The sequence below is a fragment of the Limulus polyphemus genome, unplaced genomic scaffold (assembly GCF_000517525.1).
Source record: "Limulus polyphemus unplaced genomic scaffold, Limulus_polyphemus-2.1.2 Scaffold2412, whole genome shotgun sequence".
NCBI classification, from domain to species: domain Eukaryota; kingdom Metazoa; phylum Arthropoda; class Merostomata; order Xiphosura; family Limulidae; genus Limulus; species Limulus polyphemus.
Window position 1 is genome coordinate 111,926 of NW_013668022.1, and position 11,690 is coordinate 123,615.

The 11,690-nt window shown below is 32.4% G+C and overlaps 1 protein-coding gene across 6 annotated transcripts in view; it reads left to right on the plus strand.

The window, feature by feature from the left end:
- The window catches only part of LOC106466891, a 31,298-nt gene extending 19,834 nt beyond the window's left edge, over positions 1-11,464 (plus strand). Inside the window, exons 3-8 of one of the 6 annotated variants that reach the window (XR_002612297.1) lie at positions 1,601-1,700; positions 3,839-3,917; positions 5,933-6,108; positions 8,149-8,271; positions 8,810-8,884; positions 9,521-11,464. The gene's annotated coding sequence lies outside the window, so the exon portion shown is untranslated. Of the gene's footprint in view, positions 1-1,589; positions 1,701-3,838; positions 6,109-8,145; positions 8,272-8,809; positions 8,885-9,520 lie in introns of all 6 variants that reach the window. The other 5 variants (XR_002612299.1, XR_002612298.1, XR_001291301.2 and 2 more) reach the window with 5 other exon arrangements.
- Positions 11,465-11,690: the final 226 nt, after the last annotated feature.

Consider the following 11,690-nt stretch of genomic DNA (forward strand, 5'->3'; position numbering starts at 1 on the left):
GCTGGTATGTTGATCTCCCCAATACTTTTATCTCACATTATTTGCATGATCTGGCAGTATCTTCCTTAGAGGTTTTTCGACTACCCCCCTGTGGCTATCTACTAGATTTTAGAGGAGTGAGTATTTTCATTACTAGTCTTGTCTCTTCTTTACTTTCCAGGGTCCCTCACCTCTTTTTTCACAGGATTTCATTCTGTGCAAGTGTTTCTAAGTCAGGTGTGCTTTTATCAAACAAAATCTGCATTAACAACCACTAACACAATATATTTTATCTAGGTTGCTACAGGCACTGTAGAAATGAAGCATTCTATAAGACCACCTAGTGGCTGACTGGGTGGTATTACTGTACTATGCTGACCACTACTCATGGATTATCATGAGTAAAGCATAAGGGAATCCTGCCCATCCCTGCTGATCATTGGATTAAATATATTGGGGTCAGTCTGCTTTTAAAAACATAGGGAACTTGGTTCACCTGTTGCACTGTTTGTAGTTTCCAGTCATTCGGTTGGTGGATTGAGGTTATCCCACCAGAGTGTTCAAGTGACTTTCCTCCAATCTTGAAGTTGGGACTCTGGATCTTTTTTCCCCGGATGTCAATAGGAGCAACACCAGCCTATGCAGAAGCATAGTTGTAATACCGTTTCAGATTTGACACTTAGCTATTTGGTTGGGTTGAGCATGGATCTTCTCTTTGATCAATATTGGTTCAATACATTGTACATGGAAGATGGTCCATTATTTCCCTGTAATTCAGAATGAAGAGTGCTCCCATCCTGAGTCCTTGGTTGAGCACTGTTTATTCCATGTCCTCCCCATAATTTTGGGGGTAAGTGGAATTTTCCTTGCCCTCACTGCTGGGAAGTGAAGATGAGTGTTGATAATTTCAGACCAGATGAGAGTTCTGTTTCCTATAATTCCAACCCTGAGCAGTGGGACCTCAACTACCTAGCCAATGGTGATGACAGATCACATCAAATTCCACCTGCAGTGCATGATTTAGGTTCCGGGGAAAAGGCATACATGTTTTGGATGTAGTGTGGTTTCCCCCCTAGGGTGCTAATCTTCTATTGGCACAAGTGGAGGTAAGTATGTTTTGGAAGTCAACATTTTTTTAAATTGAAAATGTATTTCCAATAATACTTACCTCCACACTATGAGCTGGTATTAGAAACTGCAGATTAGGTCAGTCTAAAAAAATGACAATATTTTCTGAAGGAGGTGCTTATATACAGTACCAAGATAGAAGGCACGTTGACATAGGTGGAGAGTGTCACAAGAGAGATATCACCAAGGGCAATTATAAGACTAGAGCAGCGAGAAAAAATCAGACCATTGTTTAGATGGGCAAAGGAAAAGAAACCCTAGCTGTAGTGTGACAAAAGGTGAGTATTATTGGAAATACATTATCTATTTTAGAAAATTTTAACTTTCATTAGCAGCACAAAAACTGTGTAATTTGAAATACCTTGCACTTGTATACACAGACTGAATGTTTTACATACTTATAAAAATTATATATTATGTATTTTTACCTTCAAATTTCACATGTGTATTTTACTCTTGTGTCTAAACCTTTCACATATGAGGTCCTTTTCAGGAGTTCTCAGTGTAGAGGTACGTGTAGGATTGAATTCTGAATGGAAGAAGTGGTTGGATTTTGTGCCATTATTGCAGTTTTTCAACAGTCAGACAATTAGGTAAGTTTTGAGAAATCATTTCAAACTTGGAAAACCAAGTAGCTTCTAACAGGACAGTTTAAGGCCCTTTTTTGTAGTCACCATATAATTTAATGTTTGTGCAGAAGTAATTTTATTTACTTCATTGTTCATAGAATATTTAATTATGATTGTGCCGAGATTGTTACATAGTAAAAAAATGTTATAGTGCTAACCATATATCTAGTGTCATGCCTGTTTCATTTTTTTTATGCACTCACTGTAAATTATAAAAAATATACCAATATAATAGATTGAATTTTATAGAATTCAAAAATGATATATATTAAACAGCATAATTTAACATGTAATATCTTTTTCTGATATAAAATATGCATTATCTGGAAAGTAAACCTAACTTGTGTTATTTCCACACAGTAAAGTATGATGTTCCTATAATGATTTATAAGGTATAGGTTGTATAGGATTTTAGCTGGAATGAAAAAAGATTGTAATATGGTAATATAGGATGAAATTAAATTTATCAAATTTTCTTTTGTTTTTCTTTCTAGCTTTTAACTTTTAGTATATAGATCCTGTAATTTAATTGTTGTTCAAAGTAGGCTAAGGCTTTGCTAACACTATACCTTAACATTAATAATCAAAATAGCATGGTCTTCTGTTACAGATTTCATGCATGATGTTATGACATATGAAGCTTAATAAGACGTTATTTACATCAAGTTACTGAAGTATAATTGATGAGCTTTATTATTAGGTTAAAGGCCTCATTGACATTGGATATGGCAGATGTAGTGTGTTTGATAGGACATATTTTCCTTTATTTTCACTCGTGGGTTCTTAGAGTTATTTTACACGTAACTAGCTGCCTTATAACATGAGGTAGAGTACAGATATATATAAATGCTTAAAAAAAGAACCACTGAATAAGGTGCAGAAAATACATCAGATAATATTATGATAATGTAGTAGTTCATGTCTGTTTAAATAATCACATTGTGGATTGTATTTGTATTCAAGAAAAGAAGTTTGGCAATAGAATGTGAAGAATCTGGAAGCTGCACAATGTTATACCCCACCAACACTTGATGTAATACAGGTTTCTTAGGCTTCATAAGCACTGTATGTTTATGAATTAATATGCCAAGTTGGAATAAAATAGCTCATTTATACTTCATTTATGGGTATTTTGTTTTTTAAAAGTCCAATGGACAGGTACTACTTAAATCTATTGAATTGGGAATTAATGAACCATGAGGAGATTATTGGAGGGAGGAGAACCAGTGCCAAACACTTTCCAAGTGTATAATAGTGGCAGAAGTAATAATATTGAAATGATCTTATTTATACTGGGTATTTGATGTTAAATAGGAAGGAGGAGAGATTGTACTGTGGCTGATGCTAGACTATTCTAGTGTGTATATCAGTCAGTCTTATTAAAATATAAACTTTTATAATGTTCTACAAGATGTGAGTTTTTTTTGTTAGCCCTGCTAATAAATACTTATTAACCACATGATTAGATAGAGATTTAACTACACAGATACCAATGCTAAGTTATGTATATAAATATAAATGTGCCATGTACTTAGTTGCTGCACTACCAACTATATAAATTTATTACAGTTAACATGTTTTAGTTTTAAGTACACAGTTAGTATTGTTGTGTAACGTACAGCGTTATCTTGATAATAGGCATAATACATTGCAATGTTGTAGGTCTCAAGACTGTTCTCAATCTTGAGACCACCATTCAGAAGGTCTTGGCCCATTTGGGTCTCGATGTTTTACAAGTCTTGAAAATGAGATTGGCTAAATTTAAAAGTTTTACCAGTATTTAGACCTACCTAGGATTATTAAGTGTTAAATAGCAATTATGCAGCAGTTCATATGAGGCATGATATAGCATCAAAGATGTTTTAACAGTAAAACCCCCTTGGTAGTTGGTACCACACCTTTGTAATGATGTTGATAGTGCCTCCCTTATTTTTGCTTATTACCTGTACATCAATCTGCAGTTATAACATGCACTACTCAAAATTAATTGCTACTATACATTGCATTATGCATAGGCTTAACTACATGTTTGTATGAACTTCATCTGGTGCACGTATTTGCATTAAACATTAGGGATTATCCTTGATTTTCAACATGTTTAGTAGATCTGCTGTGATCCTGTCTGGCTTCAAAGACCACGAAGAATTCATGGACACCATAAACTCTTGAAAAAAAAAAACGGTATTTCTTTTTTTGTCTTATTTGAGGAGATGTTAAAACAAAGACTGTGACGTTAATGTGTAAAAGATTTGTGGTTAAGATATTAATATAGTTTGATGCATGTGATTTATATTCTTGTTTTATTTTGCATTGTGTAATTTATCACAGCTCTTGGTTTCAAACTCTCAGATCTCGGTCTTGGACACTGAGGTCTTGACTACAACACTGGTATATTGTTACGCTCTGTTGGTTATAGCTCTAGTATTTAGCCTTTAATGACATTACTGTTACTGTGAGTTGAATTCTAAGTACAATTACAGAATTATCACTAATGTTAAGAGGTAGCTTAGTTTTAATACATGTTCAAGATATTAAGTCTAAGAGAGAGACTATTGGTAGGATGAGTCCCAGTGTTAAACTACCTTGAGCCTAGTTGTGTGTGACATTAAGTGGGGTAAATATATGGAATATCAGATCAATGGCTAACACAGTGTAGATCTTTATATTGTATCAGATAGTGACATACATGGTGGGTTGACAGATCATCAAGCAAAAAGCACACTTCACTACACTCCTAGGATGGAAGTGATGCAGAGATGTATGGTTACCATTCATAAGTAGGGCTGATCCTACACCAGGGAAGACTCTCATTGTTGGGCTGATATCTTGATATCATATTGGCCAGTGTGCACCCATCTCAAAAATGGCAGCCCTATTTTAATAGGTTGTTGACTTGCCTTGGTAAGTACAATAAGGTTAGAACAGGAGTTACTGGACAGTTAGTGGTTACCGTATTGCCTAGAGATAATGATACATTAAAAATTTGCTCCTACACAGATGACCACAGAGCAATGGAGCTTGTGCACACAGCATGGGGCCTCAATTATCCATCATGAGGAGGAGAAGAACAGGGTAATTGAGATTTAGACCTGAGCCAGTAAATAACATATGAATACAAAGCACATCAGACTCTGCTTGAAAACACTTTTATGTATTTAGTGGTAGGAGACTTCAATGCCAGACATCCCATCTATGATCCAGGTTAAAATTCTAATGGAAAAGGTTTACCTTCCACTATACACACCAACCTTATATTGCTAAACTTGGGTGAACCAGCAAGAATTGCAAAGTGCCAAGTGACAGAGACTTATGTGTAGACCTTTTGTTTTCTAACTCAACTTTCAGTGCCATCTCTACCTGGCATAGGGCACATAATGTCTGCAGTGATAATCTCATATGTGAGTTGTGCATGAAGACTGGAAGACAAAGTAGTATAAAGCAATCTAAAAACCCATACAAAGACGTCAACTTACTGGCAGTACTTTGTACTCTCAAACACCTTTCCACCATCAAGCAAAGCCAAAGCAACAACTTTTGCAAAACGAATGAGATTTTAGTGAAACATTGATACTGATAAAGCCTTGAAAGTGCACTTTCAAGCCTAGGCTGAGTTAATGCCTGTAACTTGGCATAGGATACAAGGATTGCACTGAATATAGTCTCTGCTCTCTACGTGTGATCAGCTTCTAAACCATTAGATGTGAAATGGAATGAACTATTCAGCAAGGTCCATCTCACAAACACTTCATTCTGGAATTTATACAAGCTTATGGCTGGCAAAAGAACCAAACGCATGGTGATGTCAGCCATTTTTCAATGATGATGGTACTCCATTCTGTAGAAATGAAGACCAAGGCATAGCCTTCATGCACAGACACATCATCCAATGTAACCATGGTGTCATGCAGGAGAGGCTCAAGCTTCAGAAACACTACTTACCTCTACATAAAGCCAATAGCTATTGTCTTGTGCTACTGCTAAAACTATTTTTGCACAAATGCCATGCCTTGAACAAAACTCTCATCTTTTATGTATTATTTGACAGATAGTTTAGGCAGAATATTCATAATGAGTTGACTGTGTAATGGGTGGCAACTGACTATAAGAGTCATACTTGTAGAAATATATTAGTAACTATACAATCAGCTCAAATGTAGAGGATGACGTTTCAAAAGTCTTCTGCCTTTCGTATTCAGGTTAATTTCTGCTAGCTACAGCAGGCCTTATAATAGTATCCAGTTGAATTGAGATGGACATGCTGTGATTGGTTGTTTGTTCCTGGTGGTGACTGGTTGAGTGACTGAGCATAGACTCAACCAATCATAGCCATAAGTTGCTGATTTCTGGGCCTTGTTTAACCCTTTTGAGTCAGGTAGGTCAAAATGTGCATGTCACATCCTTTTACAGAGTTCCAATCAAAATTCATTTAAATTACTTTATTGCCAGTGTATATGAATGAACTTGGCATTAAAACATAGTTAATAAATCAAGTTTTAATATTATATAAGTTTTATGTTTTTAATTTATATATATAGGAAATATTTAAAAACCTCAATCTTCCCTTGTATAAGAGTTTGACATTTGCTGTCTAAGTCTTCCCTCTTCTCTAATTTATTTACCACTCTTCTGTGAAGTACAAAATTTGATGGAAATTACTCATTATAATATCACTTAGGCAAAGCATAATTTTTATAGTCTTCAACCTTATTTGTTTACGTTAAATGAAATATTGTGACCTGTGGTTTCAGAATGTGAGAGAATGGATAAGTGGCTGGGTTTAAATTTAATGAAATATTTATTTCATTTAATGATTTCTCTATCACCACCAAAGGATCTTCAGACCTTGACCTCTACATGAAAGAAAGTCTACTCATAGCTAAAGATTGCCTGACCCTTAATGACTCACAAAGCTCTTTAGACCTAAAATTGTTCTAAATTTTCACACTTAACTCAGCTATTGTGTAATATATATATATAAATATATATATAAACATTGTTTCATCCGTCCATTTACTGTTTTTCTTAATAACTAAATAAACTAATGATTATGTTATCATATTATAATTTTAGTAATAATCATCTTTGTAACACAATTTTCAGATTTTGCTGAAGATGGAATAAGTTATTTCAAAATGTTCGAACCTTTTAAATAAAATGTTTTATGTTTTATCAACCATTTTCATCTTCATTATTAAACTTTGGTTTCCCCATCATTAATCCATTGCTAGTGCCAATAGTTTTCTCTGACATTTTATGCTATGTTATTTATAACCAAGAGAAATCGAAAGTTTTAATCTATCAAATGATGTATTATATTACATTATTTTTTGTACAGATAATTCTCTATTTCCGGTTTCAGTTTCCAATATGTTTTCATGAGAACCAAATCAGCTAGCTTAACTGAATTTTTAAAGGCTCTTGTTGCATAGTTAGAAAGCCAGAAAAATTATAATAGTTATAGGACATTGTTTGTCTCTTGCATCTTATTATTCTGTATTCTTTGGTGCACTATTTAATTAAATAGGAAATTTAGTGTAGTAGTACCATTAGTATAAAAGTAGGCTTAAGTGTCATCAACAGTTGACAGCAAAAAACAAGAAGACCCAGGTCGAAACGTTGTACATTTGCTGTTATGTTAAACATAAGTTTTTCTTCATTACCCATTCAAGCCATCTCCAGGCATTATTAGTCTCAAAGTGGGTTTCTTGTCATCGAAGTGTGATAATATGATAGACTGCTGGAAAACAAAGTAATTTATTGGGTAGTAGCTCGGAAAAGCAAAAGATGGGGAGTCAGTAGAATAGTATACATCCAGAAGGCTACTGGTACCATCAGTAAAGGAACTTGCTTCTTCCTGCTCTTATACAGCCAGCTTCCAAGTGAGAGGTTAGGTTCTGTTGGTGCAGCTTCAGGGATTGTTACCTAGAACTCAGCTCATTAAATAAAATTGTTTTAGATAACTTTTGTATTAATAGAAATTTTAAAATGTTCAAAAGATTTCTAAGAACATGCGTTTTACAAATGTTTTTATAGGCTATTTTATTTAAATATAGGTAAGATAAGCTAGTGACACATGCCATTTATATGTAACTAGATTAATTTTGGATGAACATTGAAAAGGGTATGTGTAAATAAGACTGTTTGTCTATTTGAACAGATTTTTGATAGCCATTTTGAAATTCAGAGTGATTCTGATTTTAGTTAAAATATAATTTTGACTGTTCATAATAGCACTTCCATACAAACAAACCAAAACATTTTATTGTGTTTTGGAATTGGACATGTAGCTTCAACTTTCTTCAGTTATTTTCTTTGGAAAAAGTTTTACTGTAGTTGAGAGTATTTAATAACTTGTTGCCATTATTTCTGTTAGTGTTAAACCAGGTGTGAATAACATCTCCATTTTTAGTAGATATGACCTAGTTTTGGGGTGCCAGATTCAAGAATGTGGACAAGATTCGAGGTTACATTATTGAGACCTCAGAGCACAGAGTGAAGCAGCTAAATCAATTACATCATCATTCCGAAACTTAAGGTAATGTGCTAATGTGTTCATATTGTGTATTGATGGTTTGGCTGAATGTTCTACTTGAGATTGTCAGACAAACAGTTAGTAGACAGTATGAGAACATTGAAATATCTTATTCATATGGGATTTGGTATCAGATACATTATTCAGGTTTTAGAATGAACAGAGAGAGAGAACAATAATAGTGTTAAGTTTATGTGTGAAGATTAAACATTTTAGTTTAAAAGTTTTTCGTCTTTGTTACCACAGTTTTTGGTAACACAGTTATAGGTTGAGTAAACTTTAAAATTTTACCTTTTAACTACCATTTTACACTTAAGTACAGTTATGTTTGCCTGAGGATACACTTGTATCTGATTCTATATTTCTAGTTCAGTGAGAACAGCAAAGTTACAGAAGATGTGTTATTGTGATATACATAACTGAAAGATAAACTGTTACATGACATAAAGAGATCATTGAAGTTTGTCATTGAGAGGTTTACTTGTTTTGTGTTGAAAGGCCTTTGATAATACAAAATAATTTGATTAAATGGTTTTGACAGAATCAAAGTCATAGTACAGAAAACTGAGAAAGTGGAAACTACTGCAAAACATCATTACTCCCAAAAGTAGACATAGTAGGTAGATTTTTGAAACTGTAATTTGGTTTTCCTATGCTAGTTAGTTTATTTAAAAATTTATTTTGCCACCAGATTGAGAAAAACCATACCTTAAAATGTAAGAAGAGTAATAATAAATAAAACATGTTCATTGGACCAGTTTGTTTACATTAAAAAACTAAAAAAATTACCATTTGATATAAATAATTTTTTTCATTACCATCAAAAACAGGAAGACAAGTCTATTTTTCTGACTGTTCTATGAACTTTATTAAAATAAATCAATATCAAATACTTTATACATTGTGTGTTCATATGAATGGGACATATGCTTATTGGTATTTAAGTGTATTCATTCCCTGTAAATAATTATAATTTTTGTAAATTGTAATATGGAATTTATTAGCTTCAATGCTAAAGAAAGATTGAAAGAATGAGGTCTCCAGTTTTGAGAATCTAATGAAAAATTCATTTAGTTTTAAAACTACAGAAACATAATTTAGATTTTTTTATTTTTGTAAGCTTTCTGTCTTGAATATTTTATATAGCCATAACTCCTATAATCTCAAACCTTTATGTTGTTAGTGGGGAGATGGTGGATTTGTAAGTTAAGAAATTGCACTGACCTTAAATATATGTTGTATTTCATTTCAGGAATTTATATTTTCTTATACGTGTTTGAGGGTATCAGCTTTCAACCATTTTTCTACACACTGCTGTGAAGTAGATGTAGAATGTAGCCAACCTGTCATCTTTGTCTCCCACACAACTATTCAGTGTCTAGAGAAGTTAGATACTTTTCTGAACATAGTATCAAGTAGAGATGTTTCTCTTATCTCATGGAGTAGAACTAACTGGTGAAATCATTAAAACTTCAAGCAACGTTTGTTGGTGAACACTTAATAAATTGAAGTTAGTAATGAAAAGTTAAAATGACCTAATCGCATAGAATGGTGAGACATCAATGATATTAAAAAGAGGTTTAAAAAAGCATATAAGCCACAAATGGTTTATATCTTTATGACAATAAGGAGTGTTTTCTTGTTTTTGCATAAGTAACATCATATACTAAATCTTTCATAATCTTTCTGAAATTTGCCAGGATTGTGCAGAGGAATTATGAGTTTCCAGAACATTCAGTTATTGTTTAAAACACAAAAAATGACTCAAGATAGTTTTTAGGTGTCTGTAAAGTGAAATATGCGAGTACATGCCTTTTTTTTCTCTAAGAGATTAATAACTTAAATAAATGTTTGTGTGCTTCTTATATGTAATCTTGCTGAATTATAAACAAGTTTATAGCAAAAAGTTTCTCCTCATAATATTTTTGTTCTATGTTTCATCAAATGGATGGTGACATGAAGACAAACTTTATTGTCATCACTGTGACTGTTGAATACTGTAATAAAGTGTTACTCTGTTTTGTTGAAGTAACTCGTATCTGTAATGTGAGACCTAAAATAATCTTTTTGGTACTTCAGTGGTTTTTTCATGCATTCTAATTCGTGGAATTATAAAATTAAATTATTTCAGATATTATTTATGTAAGATTTATGTCTTGTAGACTATGTAATCACAATTTCTGTAATCTAAGTAATTATTTCAGAAAACTAGTGTTATAAATTAATTCTGTAAGAAAATTTTTATGTTGTTCTAAAATTTAAGTTTAATAACTTTATATATATGATCTAAATAACTTTGTATTTCAAAAAGTTAATATTAAAAACGTATTGTGTTGTAAAACTTAGTAATATTATGTTTATCTGTGAGGTACAAGCAATAAATATTCAAGAAAGTTAGTATTAAAAGTTTACTCTGTTGAGAAAGTCAGAAAACTTTGTCATATTTATATGTGTAATCTAAGTAGAAAACAATATGTACAAAATGTTAAGTGTCATGGTATAGAGGTTTTTTTTATGGTTAATGCTGCTTAAAAATTGTAGGAGGTAGCTGAACTTTGATGGATTGTTTTATTGTACATTACTTAATTAAAACATTTTGTTTTATGTACCTATATATTCTAAGATTTTGAACTTGTTTAAAATTATAACCTTGTTATTTACATGATTAACTAAATGCAATAAAAATATTTCTCTAAATTGAGTCACATGTCTAGTCTAGATCTGATGAAAGAAGATCTAAAGTGACGTGTTTGATGTCAACCACTTAACACCACAATGAAATAAGTCACACTGTATATAAAATGTATGATGTAGCAAACATTGGTTGCATGCTTATTTCTTCAGTTGTATTTTCTGCCATTATCTATATTTAAGAAACATATCACAAAAGGCTGTAAGAATTATCCTAGATTACTTTTATGTATTTAATGGTACTTTGAGTACTTCTCAGGATTTCAGTTTGTTTTACTGTTATTGTTTGTTGTATTTTTTGGTATTATTTTATATATTGAGTAAGGGCTCACAGAAACATTGCATATTCTTTAGTAAAATGTTTTCGTTCAATGTTTTTCTCTAGAAATTCATAAGGTACTTACACCTAGTTTAAACTGACAATATTTTACACAGAGAGGTTAAGCATTCAGTATTCTGTTATTGTATACGTTTGTATATTAAATTGTTTTTTTTTATACAAAAACAGTAGTAATTGATGTCTTATAGAGAAATAGGTATATTTGTTATATTTATGTAAAGGAACAAAGACTTATTCGAGTGATGATGTGGCTTATCTATTTTGTAAAATGTAATGTTACTTTTGAGGTGTGTTGGTGAAAGAATTAGATGTGTTAACTGCTAGTTCAGTTTATTAACACCTACTACACAAGCCAGCCCAGCATCTTTCAGTATTGAGCTTAGGATGGTCA